The sequence below is a fragment of the Aethalodelphis obliquidens genome, unplaced genomic scaffold (genome assembly GCF_003676395.1).
Source record: "Aethalodelphis obliquidens isolate GAN/ISIS:26980383/991018 unplaced genomic scaffold, ASM367639v1 scaffold58, whole genome shotgun sequence".
In the NCBI taxonomy this organism is placed as follows: Eukaryota; Metazoa; Chordata; class Mammalia; order Artiodactyla; family Delphinidae; genus Aethalodelphis; species Aethalodelphis obliquidens.
In genome coordinates this window covers 11,223,142-11,241,368 of record NW_020838002.1, presented here as the reverse complement: position 1 = coordinate 11,241,368, position 18,227 = coordinate 11,223,142, and the positions used below count along the sequence as shown (strand labels likewise).

At 41.6% G+C, this 18,227-nt stretch overlaps 1 protein-coding gene across 6 annotated transcripts in view; it reads left to right on the top strand.

Annotated features, from left to right (window-relative positions):
• The first annotated feature begins 691 nt into the window (after nucleotides 1-691).
• The window catches only part of ACACA (acetyl-CoA carboxylase alpha), a 239,721-nt gene continuing 222,185 nt past the window's right edge, over nucleotides 692-18,227 (top strand). For 2 of the 6 annotated variants that reach the window (XM_027087346.1, XM_027087341.1), the window contains exon 1: nucleotides 692-867. The gene's annotated coding sequence lies outside the window, so the exon portion shown is untranslated. Of the gene's footprint in view, nucleotides 868-3,072; nucleotides 3,512-3,730; nucleotides 3,750-17,060; nucleotides 17,862-17,931; nucleotides 18,121-18,227 lie in introns of those variants that run through there. The other 4 variants (XM_027087343.1, XM_027087340.1, XM_027087345.1 and 1 more) reach the window with 4 other exon arrangements.

Here is an 18,227-nt window from a genome sequence, read left to right as displayed (position 1 = left end):
GGCACAGGAGCCTGTCCTTTGGCACCCTGCTCTTCTTACAGAGCTTCCTTCATCGAGGCTTCCCCTCAATGCTTCAGGATCCAGCCCCTCAGACTCCTTTGGGGCGGGCAAGCCCAGCGAGGCCGGTTATGTTGTCCCAGAACAGGCGTTAATTTGCCTGCACTAACTTGGAAACCACGCTGTGTGATCCTGGGCAATTCACGGATGCGATACCCACCTCTTCGGGGCGCTGGGATTGAACACGGTGAGGTGTTCACGCACACCGCCAGCCCCAGTCAGTCCTGATCCCTTCCGGGCTCCGTTCCCGCGCAGCGAGCCGGCAGACCCCCGCGTCTCTCAGGGGTGGGAGGGGCGTGTGGGGCCAGTCCCCCATTCCCCCATCTGCCGGGAGGGGGAGGCGCCCGGCCGGCCGCACACCGCCCCCGGAGAAAGGGCCCGCGGCCACCCGGGACCCGCCCGCCCTCTAGCCGCTGGGCCCCGAATGGCAGAGCGGCGCTCGGACCATCTGCATCGCCTCACGTCGCCCCGCCCCGCGCCTCTCTCCCATTGGCTGTCGCCGGGCCCTCCCGGCCCGCGCCTCTCCTGGCTGCCACCCGGACCGCGCCGCCGCCGGGAGCGGGGTCGGAGGTGAACGGCCTCGAGTAACCCCGGACGTAGTCACCTCACGGGGCTCGCCGGCTGAGGTGGGAGCGGGGGCGGGGCGGGGCCGGCGCCGTGAAGCCCCGCCCCTCCCCCGTGTGCCGGGCCGGCGTGGTGCTGCGCGGCTGTCAGCCATCGCCGGGGCTGCCGGCGTCTCCTCCCGCCCAGCACCGCCTCCACGCAGGGGCTCCGGTACCGCCGGACCTCGGACGCCGCCGCCGCCTTGAGGTGAGGGGAGGGCCGCCCCGGAGCCTGCGATCCGGGACCGGGAGAGGCTGGGCCCCGGGGAGGGGCGGCGGCTGCGAGGGGCCGCCTCCCATCTTCCGCTGCACGCGGCCCGGACTCCATCCCGTCTGGACCCGGTGCTTGGCAGCCCAGCCCTCCCCGCAGTTCTGGGGCCTCGAGTTCCCCTCTGGGGAGACCTGGGGGGCCTGGGGTCTCCGGGCGTGGGAACTCAGACCCCGGAACTGGGAGGTGTACAGCCCAGGGCCTCTAGGAAGGGGCTGGTGAGACTGCCTGGAGCGGGTCCCCTCATCCTCCCGCCCCAGCCCCGGCGTGGTCTGATCCCTTCCAGACCCCTGTCTCTAATGGGACCCTGCGCTCGGGAAAGGGAGAAGGACCCACGTGGGAAGGGGATGTTGAGGGTTGGGTTCAGTTGCGCTGGAACTCTGCCTCTTTTGCAGAGTGAGGTGTGGGGTGCAGAGACCCGGGCTTCTGTTGCTCTCGCTGTGTCTTTGTATCGTGGTGGGAGCCAGGGCCGGACGAGGTGTCCCTTGCCAGTTCCTGCTCCCAGGGTTTTATTATGTTTTCTGTGTGGGACGTAGTAAAGGTACATGCCTGCTCTTAACTCTATCCCTCACCTTTGCCATACTTACCAAGGGAAGCTATCGGAGATAGGACGTCGCAAGGTGGTGTGAGGCTAATGATTCCAGAGGAAAACGTGCCTGAAGGTCTTGCCCGGGTCAGCGCCAACATTATTTTTGGATTTGGACGCGGGAAGGTGGCCGCTAGCCGACACTTGGAATCAGCTCTAAATATCAGGGACTCCAAGTAGGCCTTGTGGGTTTTATAGAAACAAGTAAGAATAAGCTAAAAACTGCTCAGGTTGCCGAAATACTTTAACTTTAGGTGTTTTTGTTTGGGGGTTTAAGATTGAAATCAAAAGACCCCAGGAATTCCTGATTCCATTTCTCCTTAAGCAGTGTTTCAGTAATTTCCCAATGTGTGAAACAAACCTAATAGCCTAGTCTTGAGTCTCAGAAGTTGGTCCCCCTTGACTCTGTTTTCATTCTTTTTTTTTCTCCCAGTCCACAGTGCAGATTGAGAAGCATGCTTTGGTTACATGCCTTCTTCTTCCTGGGGGGTGGGGGGGGTAGGAATTCTCTGCTTTGTCTCTTGCTTCTTGGTGGGGATGCCTTGGATGTCTGTGAGGAGAAGGCTTTCTGTGCTGCCTATTTGATAGGCACTTTTTTTGTGTGTGTGTGGTACGCGGGCCTCTCACTGTTGTGGCCTCTCCCATTGCGGAGCACAGGCTCTGGACACGCAGGCTCGGCGGCCATGGCCTACATGCCCAGCCGCTGCGCGGCATGTGGGATCTTGCCGGACCGGGGCACGAACCCGTGTCCCCTGCATCGGCAGGCAGACTCTCAACCACTGCGCCACCAGGGAAGCTCAGGGAAGCCCCTTGATAGGCACTTTTAAAAAAGCACTGTGGTCTAATAGAGCAGGATGCCTGCTTACTACAAAATAGCAACTCTCTTCTCCTGCCTCGGTTTCCTCATTTCCAATAACAGGAGGACTCTTGTGACTCCAAAAAAATTACCAAACATTGGAAAATGGCATATGAAAGATGTCAAAGGCAAAGAATTTATGAAGTCCCTTGTGTTTACATGTTGTAGAAGTTTTGTTTTGAATTACCAGTGCAGAATAGAAATACATCTAGCATAAGATTTAATTATTTTTAAAGTTTGAAGAAATACTGAGAAATTGTGACATTTGGCTTAATGATCTTATAGTTCAGATGACTAGATTATGTCAAAGAACTGGCATTGCGAAAGCCAGCCTTAAAACTCTTTCATCAGATCCTTACCTTTTCAAAGTGCTGTGGACATGGTTCAGGTGTAGATCACTACGTAACATTCTATTTCCTTTTCAGTCAATGACTAGGAAACTTTTTTAAAAAAATTATTTATTTTTGGCTGCGTTGGGTCTTCCTTGCTGCGCGCAGGCTTTCTCTAGTTGCGACGAGTCGGGGCTACGCTTCGTTGTGGTGTGTGGGCTTTTCATTGCAGTGGCTTCTCTTGTTGCAGGGCACGGGCTCTAGGCGCGTGGACTTCAGTAGTTGCGGCACATGGGCTCAGTAGTTGTGGCTCATGGGCTCTAGAGCACAGGCTTGGTAGTTGTGGCACACGGGCTTAGCTGCTCCGCGGTATGTGGGAGCCTCCCGGACCAGGGCTCGAACCCGTGTCTCCTGCATTGGCAGGTGGATTCTTAACCACTGTGCCACCAGGGAAACTCTAGGAAACTTTTTTACCTGTCACACAGACTGGTTTAACAGGTCTGGGGCTAGTGGTTTTTTTCTTAAAAAAAAATTTTTTTTTTGATAGCTAATATCCTAAAAGTCTTGGTTTAGAAAAGAAGTAAATTAAAATAAAAGTTATTGGAATAATACATTGGAATTTAGTATTTCTAGTTGGAGGAGTCTTTTTACAATTCAGAAAAAGGTTTTTATATCATTTCTAACATGTTCTTAAAGATTAATAATAACAGCAGATACACATCAAGCGTCTTTCCAAGCCCTTAAAACAATAAGATTGTGAAGAAGTAAATGAACACCAAACACTCACTGGCCAAAAAAAATTTAACTATTGAGGTGAGTAACATTTTTATTTATTTTATTTTATTTATTTATTTATTTTGCGGTACGCGGGCCTCTCACTGTTGTGGCCTCTCCCGTTGCGGAGCACAGGCTCCGGACGCACAGGCTCAGCGGCCATGGCTCACGGGCCTAGCCGCTCCGCGACATGTGGGATATTCCCGGACCGGGGCACGAACCCGTGTCCCCTGCATCGGCAGGCGGACTCTCAACCACTGCGCCACCAGGGAAGCCTGTGAGTAACATTTTTAAAGGAAGCCTTCATTGATCTTCCACTTTAACAGATTATTGCTTAACTCTTTTTTTGTTTGTTTCACTAATTTTAAAATTTAGTGAGTATTCACTACTTTACTTGGATCTAATGGACTGTGTGAGATGATGTTAAATAGAGGAAACTATGACAAGTAGTGTCATAAGGCCACTTCACTTACACAAAGAGTATGAATCTGATTGATAGGGCATGGGTTTTTATGAGTTCAACAAGTCAATCTTACTGTGTATGCTCTAATGATACCCAGTTCTCTTACCAGTTTGTTATTTACTCACGCTACCATAAAGCCATTTAGCCTCTAGTCTCAGGATGTTTAAGGAAGCAAGTGAAAAGAGACTTCAACAACAAGGGATGTTAATGCCTTACCCAAAGGTTGGTGGTCCCAATTGGTTCGGCCTTCCAATGATGTTATTTGGGATTTAGGCTTATTCCATCCTTTCAGCATGCTGCACTCACCCTCCTTTATATAAGGAACCACAGTAGTGTTTACCATCACATGACATCAGGAATTGAAATTGCGGGGCAGAGTGGTCATCCCAGACAGAATAAGCTTGTATAATGATTTTCATTTTTGGAAATGGTAACATGAAGTTTGAAAATTCTGAATGAATTCATGGAGTTAAGTGTGAAAAGCAGACTCAGTTTTAGAGAATTTTTTTCAAGAAGCATAAGGGTTCATTTATGAATATTAGGCTATCTCTTATGGTGGAAATAGAGAGTGCACTCATTAATGGAGTTCCTAAAAATTACCCTCAGTTTTTGTAGACTGCTCAAATCTGTCCTTAAGTCATATAAGTTGGCACACATGTTGGGGGGTTAGTAGGTTGATAGGAGCTTGATTAGTTTTTAAGTTTACTAGGTGTTATATCAGTAAATTGGCATCAAGATGACAGATAGCTGGGTTGTTTGTGTTTTGTGCTTCAGCATTTAGTAGTACCTGGGCCTGACAAGGCAAGCTGTTTAATTTCCCTTTGATTCCATTTTATAAAAATCCGAGTACTGAAGAGAACTTTTAGTTTTTGAATGTACCTTAGGATTTTTCTAGTCCAGCTTTACACTTAATATGAAAATATTTTATCTGATACTCCTGTTGAAAACTTCCAGCTATTCATTGAGGAGACGACAGAGTCAGTTACACAGTAACACATATTAATAAATGAGTGAATGACATGCCATTTGTCTACTTAAATGCTCAGGCAGCTATGAGATGAGTCAGAGTAGCATGAAACTAATGGGTAAAGCCTTTTATTAAACTTATTTAAAATCTTTAGTTATGCTAATACATAAGTAATATGTTCACATAGTTCAAAATTTTAAATGTACAAAAGCGTATACAGTGACAGGCTCTGTCCTAACTGTCTTGCAGCCACTCAGTTCCCCTGACCAGAGTCAAGCAGTGTTATTTATTTCTTATTATAATTTCTTAATAGTAATTATCAGACATGTTAATTTAAATTTCAAGTTAATTATTTCTTAATAATTACCAAAGATTTTATTCATATTCAAACAGATGCTCATGTATTCTCTTCCCACTCTGCCAACTTTTTAATACAAATTATACTTACTTTACACACCATTCTTCATCTTTGGCTTCTTCACTTAACTTTATAGGATGAACTGTTTACACTTTTATTTTCATCAAAGTGATATGTGTACATAGTTTAAAAGTCATATTGGGACTTCCCTGGTGGTGCAGTGGTTAACAGTCTGCCTGCCAATTCAGGGGACACGGGTTCGATCCCTGGTCCGGGGAGATCCCACATGCCGTGGAGCAACTAAACCCGTGTGCCACAACTGCTGAGCCTGTGCTCTAGAGCCCATGAGCCACAGCTACTGAGCCCGCGTGCCAGAGCTACTGAGCCCGCGTGCCAGAGCTACTGAAGCCCTCGCACCTAGAGCCCATGCTCTGCAACAAGAGAAGCCACCGCAATGAGAAGACCGCTCACCGCAATGAAGAATAGCCCGCGCTCGCCTCAACTAGAGAAAGCCTGCGGGCAGCAGCGAAGAACCAACACAGCCAAAAATAAATAAATAAATAAATTTATTAAAAAAATAAAAAAATAAAAGTCATATTGTTCCACAAAGTTTGTTACAATAAAACAGCAGTCCTTAGCCCCTTCCCACTTTCATTTATTTTAGCTGATATATTTCTTACACCCCTTTGTCTGTAAATAAAAAACTGGTCTTCCTACATCTTGATTTTTCATTTTTAGGTATTAATTGGATTCCTACTGTGGAAGATGAGGATTTGGTTCTCTTTCCTCTCCTTACCCTCACTGTTCACCTTTGCCTTTCCCATCTCCCACTATCAACTACCCAGTCAAGTTATGTTGTAACTTTTGTTCTATCAATATTCAGTCTTTACAGTTTTATGAATGTGTAACTGCTATACACAATTTGGTTGCATAAAATCCCATGATTTCTTTCCTGTACAACTCTTTCCTTGGAGTTAATAATGGTCTTGATTTTTTTTTTTTTTTGCTTAGTTTTCTCTGTACCGATCTGTCATTTATTCAACCTTACTCTTCATCATTTTCTAAATCTCTGAGAATGTTGAGATGATCAGCTATTCTATTAATTTTTATCTTCTGTAAAATCTTAGAGTCTTCTGACTGGCTCCAACCTATAAATTGTCTGCCTTCTACTTCCAGTACATAGCTGTTGTCCTGGCTTACTCTTCACTGTCATTCTGGGGGTTCTCTTTATTTCTACTCTGCTATGGAGAAATTATTTCCCATGTTTTCCCCATTATTGGTTTATTCCCTCATTTTGGTGGAGAATATTCTCCAGTGGCATCCTGAGAAAGCGTGCATGGGAGGTAAATATTTTTCCACTTACCATTATAGATTCCCCAAATTTAACGTTCATATATCTAATATATAGGCATACAGTATCTAATATATATATATGCATATATATATATGTATATATATATATATTTTTTTTTTTACATTTCTGCACTTGACCCAGTAATGTCCTTTATAACTGTGTATGGTTTTTTTGTTTGTTTTTGTTTTTGGCCACGCTGTGCAGCTTGCAGGATCTTAGTTCCCCGATCAGGGATTGAATTCAGCAGTGAAAGTGCTGAGTCCTAACCACTGGACTGAGGGAATTCCCTATAACTGTGTATGTTTTAATTAATGATCCAGTCAAGAGTCATTTATTACGCTTGGTTCTCAAGTGTATTTAGTCTCCTTAATGTAGAACAGTCACCCTACTCTTTTTTTGTCTTTCATAGCATTTATCTTTCATTGACATTTTTAAAGACTCCAAGTCAGTTGTCTTGTAAAAGTTCCTATAACCTGGGTTTGTTTGACAATTTCATCATTAGATTGAAGTTAACCATCTTTGTCAAAAATACTACATTCGTAGTATCGTATACTTCTAACTGCATCACACCAAGAAGCACCTAATGTCCATTTGTCCTGTTATTGGTGAAGTTTAATTTGAACACCTAGTTATGATGGTGTCCACCATATTTCTTCATTGTAAAAATCCCTGTTCCCTTTTGTAATTAACATGTAATCTGTGAGGTGACTTTCCAGTTTTTTTTGTTGTGGTAAAATATATATAACAAAATTTACCATCTTTTTTAAAAATTATTTATTTATTTTTGGCTGAGTTGGGTCTTTGTTGCTGCGCGGGGGCTTTCTATAGTTGCAGTGAGCAGGGGCTACTCTTGCATGCGGTGCGTGGGCTTCTCATTGCAGTGGCTTCTCTTGTTGTGGAGCACGGGTGCTAGGTACGCGGCCTTCAGTAGTTGTGGCTTGTGGGCTCTAGAGTGCAAGCTCGGTAGTTGTGGTGCGCAAGCTTAGTTGCACCGCGGCATGTGGGATCTTCCTGGACCAGGGCTCGAACCCGTGTCCCCTGAATTGGCAGGCGGATTCTTAACCACTGCGCCACCAGGGAAGCCTGAGGTGGGGGGCTACTCTTCATTGCTGTGAGCGGGATTCTCATTATGGTGGATTCTCTTGTTGTGGAGCACGGGCTCTAGGTGCGTAGTTGTGGCATGTGGGCTCAGTAGTTGTGGTGCACAGGCTTTGTTGCTCTGCGGCACGTGGGATCTTCTCAGATCAGGGATTGAACCTGTGTCCCCTGCATTGGCAGGCGGATTCTTAACCACTGTGCCACCAGGGAAGTCCTAAAATTTACCATCTTATCCATTTAAGAATGTACAGTTTGGTATTAAGTACATTCATAATGCTGTGCAACTATCACTGCCATCTATCTCCAGAACTTTTTTCACCTTGTAAAACTGAACCTCTGTACCCTTTAAACAATAACTCATTTTCCTCTCCCTCAGCCCCCATCAACCACCATTGTACTTTCGGTCTATGATTTTGACTACTGTAAGTACGTCATATAAGTGGAGTCATACAGTATTTGTCATTTTGTGACTGACTTATTTCATCCTCAAGATTTATTCACTTTGTAGCATATTGCTTTTTAAGGTTGAATAATATTGTATGTATATATCATATATTGCTTATCCATTCATCCATCAGTGCACACTTGGAGTTTTTTCCAAGTTATAGCTACTCTGAATAATGCTGTTAAGAACATGGGTGTACAAATATCTCTTTCAGATCCTGCATTCAGTTCTTTTGGGTGTATACCCAGAAATGGAATTGTTGGATCATACGACAATTCTATTTTGAATTTTTTGAGGAACCACCATTACTGTTTTCCACAGTAGCTGTACCAGTTTACATTCCCACCAACAGCACCTGAAGAGTTCTGATTTCTCCACATCCTTACCAACACTTGTTTTCTGTTGTTTTTTTTTTTTGCGATACGCGGGCCTCTCACTGTTGTGGCCTCTCCTGTTGCGGAGCACAGGCTCCGGACGCTCAGGCTCAGCGGCCATGGCTCACGGGCCCAGCCGCTCCACGGCATGTGGGATCTTCCCAGACCTGGGCACGAACCTGTGTCCCCGTGCATCGGCAGGCGGACTCTCAACCACTGCGCCACCAGGGAAGCCCAGTTTTCTGTGTTTTTGATAGTAGTCATCCTAATTACTGTGGAGTGGCTTCTCATTTTAGTTCTGATTTGTATTTCCCTAATGCTAAGTAATTTGAGGATATTGATGTTGTGCTTATTGGCCATTCGTATGTTTCTTTGGACAGAAGTCTTTTCAAGTCCTTCACCCATTTTTGAATTGATTTATGTTTTTTTAAAAATATTTATTTATTTATTTGTTTATTTATTTTTGGCTGTGTTGGGTCTTAGTTGCGGCACATGAGATCCTTTTTTTTTTTGGTCACGTCATGTGGGCTGTTCACTGTGGTGCACAAGCTTCTCTCTAGTTGTGGCGCACACGGGCTTAGTAGTTATGGAGCACGGGCTTAGTTTCCTTGGGCATGTGGGATCTTAGTTCCCTGACCAGGGATCAAGCACGTGTCCCTTGCACTGGAAGGTGGAGTCTTAACCACTGGACCACCAGGGAAGTCCCTGAACTGGGTTGTTTTTTGTTGTTGAGTTTTAGGAGTTCTCTATATATTCTGGATATTAATCCCTTATCAGATATATGATTTGCAAATATATTCTCCCATTCTTTGGATTGCCTTTTTACCCTGTTAATAGAGCCTTTTTTTTTTTTTTTTTAGCGGTATGCGGGCCTCTCACTGTTGTGGCCTCTCCCGTTGTGGAGCACAGGCTCCGGACACGCAGGCTCAGAGGCCATGGCTCACGGGCCCAACCGCTCCGCGGCATGTGGGATCTTCCCAGACCGGGGCACGAACCCATGTCCCCTGCATCGGCAGGCGGACTCTCAACCACTGCGCCACCAGGGAAGCCCTGATAGAATCTTTTAATGTGCAAACTTTTTTTAATTTTTAAGAAGTCCAATTTGTCTATTTTTTTTCCTTTGTTACCTGTGCTTTTGATGGCATAGCCAAGAAATTTTTGCCAAATCCAATGTTGTGAAGCTTTTGTTCTATGTTTTCTTCTAAGCGTTTTATTGTTTTAGGTCTTACGTTAGGTCTTTGATCCATTTGAGTTAAATTTTTGTATATGGTCTTAGGTAAGTATCCAACTTCATTTGTTTGCATGTGGAGATCCAGTTTTCCCAGCACCATTAGTTGAAAAAAAGGTGTCCTTTCCCCATTAAATGGTCTTGACACCCTTGTCAAATATCATTTGACCAAAAATGCAAGGGTTTATTTCTGGGATCTCTACTGTATCCCACTGGTCTTTACGTCTGTCTTTATGCCAATACCGTATGGTTTTGATTATGGTAGCTTTGTAGCAGGTCTTGAAATCAGAAGCGTGAGTCCTCCATTTTGTTCTTTTTCAAGATGTTTTTTGGCTATTCAGGATCCCTTGAGATTCCATATGAATTTTAGGATAGGTTTTTCCTATTTTTGCAAAAAATGTCCTTGAGATTTTGATAGGGATTGCATTGAATTTGTAGGTATTAAACCTTTTATTTTTCTTTTGTATTTTTGTGGGGTTTTTTTTTTGGTGTTTAGTTGTGTTTTTATAGTGAGATGTTTAAATTTCTTTCTCATTTCCTTTTGTATATTTTCTGTAGCTATTAGTGGTTACCATGGGTATTATGTTTAACAAATGCTAAAGTTATAACACCATAATTTGAATTTATACTAGCTTAACTTCAATAACATACCAAAACTCTGCTCCTTTACAGGTCTGTCCTTACCTCTTTTGGTCGCTGATGTCACAAAATTACACCTTAATACATTGTGTGCCCCAAAGCATACACTAATAATTATTTTAAATGCATTAATCTCTTAAATTATGTGAAAACAAGATTTGGAGTTACAAACCAACGTAACAATAATACTAGTTTTTAGATTAACGATAGTTGCTTTTCTTTAAATGTATTAGTCTCTTAGATCTTGTAGAAAACAAAACATAAGTTATAAATCATTATTACAATAATGCTAGTTTTTGTAATTACCCATATATTTACCATTATTGAAATCTTTACTTCTCTATGTGGGTTCGAGTTACTGTCTGTGTCCTTTCATTTCACCTTGAAAGGACTCCCTTAAGCATTACTTGCAGGGGAAGTCTAGTGGTAATGTACTCTCTCAGCTTTTGTTTATCTGGGAATGTGTTAATTTCTCCCTCTCTTTTGAAGGACAGCTTTGCTGGATATAGGATTCTTGGTTGATAGCTTTTTATTTTAGCTCTTTGACTATATTGGCCCACAGCCTTCTGGCCTCCAAAGTTTCTGATGAGAAATCTGCGTATAATCTTACTGAGGTTTTCTTGTATGTGATGAGTCATTTTTCTCTTGCTGCTTTCAAGATTCTCTCCTTGTCTTTTGACATTTAAAAGTTTGATTATAAAGTATGTCTATGTTGCTCACTTTGAGTTTGTCTCACTTGGTGTTTGTTGAGCTTCTTTTATGTTTATATTCATGTATTTCATCAAATTTGGGAAGCTTTCAGCCATTATTTCTTCAAATATTTTCTGTTATTTTCTCACTTCTCCTTCTGAGAGCTCACAATACATATTTTGGTTTCTTGATGGTGTCCCACAGCTCCCTTAGTCTCTGTTCACTTTTCTTCAATCTGTTTTCTTTCTGTTGTCAGACTTGATAATTTACATGTTCTGTCTTAAAGTTTGCAGATTCTTTCTTCTGCTTGCTCAAGTTTGCCTTTAAGTCCCCTAGTGAATTTTTCATTTCAGTTATTGTAATTTTCAGCTGCAGAATTTCTTTTTGGTTTCTTTTTAGGTTTTCTGTTTCTTTATTCATATTTCCATTTTATTTAGACATTGTTTTCTTGACTTTCTCCCCATCTTCCTTTAGTTCTTTGAGTAACTTTTAAACAGTTGTTTTAACATTTTTGTCTAGAATATCTGCTTTCTGGTATTTTTTAGGAACAGTTTCTGTTGGTTTAAGTTTTTTGTTTTTTTTTTTTGAAATGGCCATATTTTCCTCTTGCTTTGTGTGCCTTGTGATCTTTTGTTGAAAACTGGACATTTGATTCTAATAATGTGGTAACTCTGGAAATCAGATTCTCTTTCTTCCCAGAATTTGATGCTTTCTTATCGTGATTTTTGTTTTTTTGACTGTTGTAGGCTGTCTCTGTGTTGAAGGTCACCCTGAGGTATAAACTTTAGGTCTCTTCAAGTCTTTTCCTGAGTCTTCCTCTGGGCATGTTAAGTCACTTTCTAATTTTTCCCTGTATATGCAGTAGTTTTTGAATGTACTAGTGTTTAGTGTCTGGCTCCCAAACGGGGGAAAAAGGAAAATGAAGGGGACATAAAAAGGCACTGGTTCTTTAAGTCCCCCAGAAGTCACTTCAGCTAGAGGGGGAGGGACTTGCAACAGTGAGAGGAGGTGTAACAATTGTGGCTGTCTACCTCTTTGTCTCCACCTATGTGATCAGAAACAGCAATCAGTGATCAGAGCACAGATCCCCAGTGTTTCGAAGACAGGGTTATTTTTCTCCCACTTGGCTCCCGCAACCTGCATGTGTGTTGCTCCAGAAACATGTACACAGTTGGTTGATAACTGCCATGTAACTGAGGGTGGTGCATGGATAGCTGCTGCTATACTAAGAAACGCAATTGACCATAATTAACCACAATTAACCTCCAAAATCTGCCCCTGGAAGTTGCAAGCTTTCAGTAGATTCCAGTATTCCAAAATAGTTACATCAGACAGATTCTGCCGGTGCAAGTGTTGTCTAGGTAGGGAGACAGAGTCCTAGTACTTCCTACTATACCATCTTCCCAGAGTCCTCTTCTGTAAGGTGATTTTTTTAAGACACAGGAATATCCTGTTTTTGAATAATCTCTTACCCAGTGGTTTTAACATACATTTATGATTCTTGGCTGTATCAATTATGGCACTGCCGTTTGTAAAATGAAATATGTTTCTAATTGCTTCATTCTAGGAGGTAATTATTTTGAGATTTTTCTGTCTAAAACTATCTTTATCCTCACAGTTGTTGAAACATTGATTGGATCTAGAATTTTAGGTTCAAAATAATTTTCCTTCAGAATTTTGAAGGCATTGTTTCACTACCTTTAGGCTTCCACTGTTTTTGTTGTTAAGTCTGAAGGGCATTCTGATTCTTGCTCCTTTGTGCGTGGCCTTTCTTTCCTCTCTGAAGGCTTATAGGATCTTCTCTTTGTCTTCACTTTTTTAAATTTCAGTGATGTCCCTTGGTGTCTGTTTTTGTTTGTTGTAGTATGCCTTTGATGGACCTTCTTAATCTGGCAATTATGCATTTCAGTTTTAGGAACTTTATTGAATTATTACATCAGTTAAAGGCTTTCCACTATTTTGTTCTGTTCCTGCTTTTGGGAGCGCCTCTTCTTCATATGTTGGACCTTCTGAATAAGTTCTCTAATACTCTCATCTTTTCTCTCTTATTATTCATCCTTTTCTCTTTTTTTTTTCCCTGTTTTTCTTGATGAGTCTGGCTAAAGGTTTATCAATTTTGTTTATCTTCTCAAAGAACCAGCTTTTAGTTTTATTGATCTTTGCTATTGTTTTCTTTGTTTCGATTTCATTTATCTCTACTCTGATCTTTATGATTTCTTTCCTTCTACTAACTTCGGGTTTTGTTTGTTCTTTCTCTAGTTCTTTAGGTGTAAGGTTAGATCATTTATTTGAGATTTTTCTTGTTTCTTGAGGTAGGATTGTATTGCTATAAACTTCCCTCTTAGAACTGCTTTTGCTGCATCCCATAGGTTTTGGAGTGTCGTGTTTTCATTGTAATTTGTCTCTAGGTATTTTTTGATTTCCTCTTTGATTTCTTCAGTGATCTCTTGGTTATTTAGTAATGTATTGTTTAGCCTCCATGTGTTTGTGGTTTTTACGTTTTTTCCCCTGTAACTGATTTCTAATCTCATAGCATTGTGATCAGAAAAAATGCTTGACATAGTTTCAGTTTTCTTAAATTTACCGAGGCTTGATTTGTGACCCAAGATGAGATCTATCTGGAGAACGTTCCATGTGCACTTGAGAAGAAAGTGTAATCTGCTGTTTTTGGATGGAATGTCCTATAAATATCAATTAAATCTATCTGGTCTATTGTGTCATTTAAAGCTTGTGTTTCCTTATTAATTTTCTGTCTGGATGATCTGTCCTTCGGTGTAAGTGAGATGTTAAAGTCTCCCACTATTTTTGTGTTACTGTCGATTTCCTCTTTTATAGTTGTTACCATTTGCCTTATTTATTGAGGTGCTCCTATGTTGGGTGCATATATATTTATAATTGTTATATCTTCTTATTGGATTGATCCCTTGATCATTATATAGTGTCCTTCCTTGTGTCTTGTAGCATTCTTTATTTTAAAATCTATTTTAGCTGATATGAATATTGCTACTCCAGCTTTCTTTTGATTTCCATTTGCATGGAATATCTTTTTCCATCCCTGGACTTTCAGCCTGTATGTGTCCCTAGGTCTGAAGTGGGTCTCTTGTAGACAGCATATATGTGGGTCTTGTTTTTGTATACATTCAGCAAGCCTGTGTCTTTTGGTTGGAGCATTTAATCCATTCACATTTAAGGTAATTATTGATACATATGTTCCTATGATCATTTTCTTGTTTTGGGTTTGTTTTTGTAGGTCCTTTTCTTCTCTTGTGTTTCCCACTTAGAGAAGTTCCTTTAGCATTTGTTGTAGAGCTGGCTTGGTGGTGCTGAATTCTCTTAGCTTTTGCTTGTCTATAAAGGTTTTGATTTCTCCATCAAATCTGAATGAGATCCTTGCTGGGTAGAGTAATCTTGGTTGTACAGATTTTTTTTTTTTTGCAGTACACGGGCCTCTCACTGTTGTGGCCTCTCCCCGTTGTGGAGCACAGGCTCCGGATGCGCAGGCTCAGTGGCCATGGCTCACGGGCCCAGCCGCTCTGCGGCATGTGGGATCTTCCCGGACCGGGGCACGAACCCGTGTGTCCTGCATTGGCAGGCGGACTCTCAACCACTGCGCCACCAGGGAAGCCCGGTTGTACAGAGTTTTTTGCTTGTTTTTCTGGGGTTTTATCTTGTTCCTTCATCTGGTACTTCCTTCATCTTGTTCTTCCCTTTCATCACTTTAAATATATCTTGCCACTGCCTTCTGGCCTGTAGAGTTTCTGCTGAGAAATCAGCTGTTAACCTTATGGGAGTTCCCTTGTATGTTATTTGTCCTTTTTCCCGTGTTGCTTTTAATAATTTTTCTTTGTCTTTAATTTTTGTCAGTTTGATTACTATGTGTCTTGGCATGTTTCTCCTTCGGTTTATCCTGCCTGGGACTCCCTGCGCTTCCTGGACTTGGGTGGCTGTTTCCTTTCCCATGTTAAGGAAGTTTTCGACTATAATCTCTTCAAATATTTTCTCGGGTCCTTTCTCTCTCTCTTCTCCTTCTGGGACCCCTATAATGTGAATGTTGTTGCATTTAAAGTTGTCCCAGAGGTCTCTTAGGCTGTCTTCATTTCTTTTCATTTTTTTTTCTTTTTTCTGTTCTGTGGCAGTGAATTCCACCATTCTGTCTTCCAGGTCACTTATCCATTCTTCTGCCTCGGTTATGCTGCTATTGATTCATTCTAGTGTATTTTTCACTTCAATTATTGTATTGTTTATCTCTTTGTTTGTTTTTTAATTCTTCTAGGTGTTTGTTCTTTAAATCTTCTAGGTCTTTGTTAAACATTTCTTGCGTCTTCTTGGTCTTTGCCTCCATTCTTTTTCCGAGGTCCTGTATCATCTTCACTATCATTATTCTGAATTCTTTTTCTGGAAGGTTGCCTATCTCCACTTCATTTAGTTGTTTTTCTGGGGTTTTATCTTGTTCCTTCATCTGGTACATAGTCCTCTGCCTTTTCATTTTGTCTGTCTTTCCGTGAATGTGGTTTTTGTTCCACAGGCTGCAGGATTGTAGTTCTTCTTGCTTCTGCTGGTGGATGAGGCTGTGTCCATCCTTTTGTCTTTTTATTCTGATTTATGAAAGATTTTTCTTAACTTTATCGTCTAACTCTGTTTTGAGTATTTTCATTGCTGTGATTGTATTTTTAACTTTTGAGAACTCTTTCTTTTCTTTAAATGTTTCTTTTAAAAATATCCCATTGTGTTTCATGTAAGTAATATCTTCTTAGTTCTCTCAGGATAATGATAGTCTTTTAAAATTAAAATTTTTAAATTTTTTTGAATTTTGAAGTGACTTTAGACTTACAGGAAAGCTGTAAAGAGAGTACATAAGAGTACATAAGTTTCCTGCACACCCTTCACCAGCCTTCCCTTAATGTTAATATCTTATATAGTTGCAGTACTTTTGTCAATACCAAGAAGTTAACATTGGTTCAGTACTATTAATTAAACTATAGACTTTACTCAGGTTTCCCCAGTTTTTTTTTAAACTGATGTGTTTTTTTAATTGTTGTTGTTGTTGTTCCAGGATCTAATCCAAGAAATGGCGTTGCATTTAGTGGTGATGTCTCCTTAGTCTCCCCTGATCTGTGATAGTTTCTTAGTCTTTTTTTTTTTTTTTTTTTTTTTTTTTTTTTTTTTTTTTTTTTTTTCTTTTTTTTTTTTTTTTTTTTTTTTTATGTCAGAGAATGTTTGGCCTATGTTATTTTCTTTTTTTTTTTTTTTTTAACATCTTTATTGGAGTATAATTGCTTTACAATGGTATGTTAGTTTCAGCTTCACAACAAAATGAATCAGTTATATATATACATATATTCCCATATCTCTTCCCGCTTGCATCTCCCTCCCTCCCACCCTCCCTATCCCACCCCTCCAGGCGGTCACAAAGCACCGAGCTGATCTCCCTGTGCTATGCGGCTGCTTCCCACTAGTCTTTTTTTTTTTAATGACCTTGACAGTTTTGAAGAGGACTGTTCAAGTATTTTATAGAATGTCCTTTAATTCAAATTTGTCTGATGTTTTCTCATGATTATACTAGGGTTATGTGTTTGGGGGGAAAATACCACAGAAGTCAGGTTGCCCTCCTCCCCTCCCCTCCCCTCCCCCTAATTTTAATTTTTTTTTTTTTGCATAATCTCTTCAAGCTGCATTTTTTTCTTTTTTTTTTTTGTGGTACGTGGGCCTCTCACTGTTGTGGCCTCTCCCGTTGCGGAGCACAGGCTCCAGACACGCAGGCTCAGCGGCCATGGCTCACGGGCCCAGCCGCTCCGTGGCATGTGGGATCTTCGCGGACCGGGGCACGAACCCGTGTCCCCTGCATCGGCAGGTGGACTCTCAACCACTGCGCCACCAGGGAAGCCCAAGTTGCGTTTTTTTCTACAGGTAGTCATTACTTTTTAAAAATTCTTTCATGTTGGAGGTTTTTCTTAGACATCTAGTAATCCTTAATTGACTGCTACAATTTAGAGAGGATTGAAAAACTGATTCAAGATTATGAAAATATAAATGAGGCTTGTTGACTGTTAATTTCACTGTGGGTGATCTGATTGGGCATCTTAATTTGGGATCTCTAATGTTCTACTTGAGGCTTTTTTTCGTTGGTCTGGTTAGATTCTGCAAAGAAGGATCCTTCAGTTTCCCTCCTGGAGGGTGAAAATTAGGGAAAGAAGGCTGGGAGGCCTTACTCAACATGTTTACTTAATCTCTCCATTTTCAATATGGTGCCTTCCCCTTTACTGTTGCTGGCATCCCTCAGCCTAGAAACCCTCCATTTAACCCTCTCTACAGTATAAATCTTCAGTCTCTTACCAAGATGGTAGAGCAGCAGGCACCTGGCTTTACAGCTGGGAAGAAAATCTAAGGATCTGAAGCTTCTGAAATGGAATTTCAGCCAGTCCTCTTTATAGTTCCATCTTTCACTTCCACTTCCTGGACATTTTGGAGATTCCATGATGTAAATTTTATTTATTCTAAGTTTACCACAGATGGCTCATGATTTAGTTTTCTTCGGTTTGTGTAGTCATTTATCACTCTTCCATCTGCCTTCTAAGAAAATTATCTTGCTATTATCTCCCCTGACCTTTTTGGGGGGAGGTGGGAAGGAGTATCTTTTTATGGCTTATGGCTTTTAAAAAATTCCTTGACTGTTGTTTTAGTGGGATTTCAGGCAGGAGCAAAAGTGGATATGTGTTCAACCTACCATCCTTATCCAAAAGTTTGGCAAGACTTCATTAAAGATTTCTTGAAAGGTGAGAAGTTTGTACCAGCTTCCTCCTTGATAAATATTCTATATCCCTGGACTGAGAAGTGAGGAATAGGACAGATAAGTACACCATGTTATTTTCTCTGACTATTATACCCTAAAGAAATACGTTGCTGTTTTTTTTTTTTCTTTTTGCCACCCCGTGTAGTTCCCTGAGCAGGGATTGAAGAATGAATCCAGGCCCTGGCAGCGGAAGCGTGGAGTTCTAACCACTGGACCACTGGGGAAGTCCCTCTACCATCTAGGTCTTTTTAAAAAAATATTTATTTATTTATTTATTTTGGCTGTGCTGGGCCTTAGTTGTGGCAGGCAGGATCTTCATTGTGGCATGTGGGATATTTAGTTGCAGCAT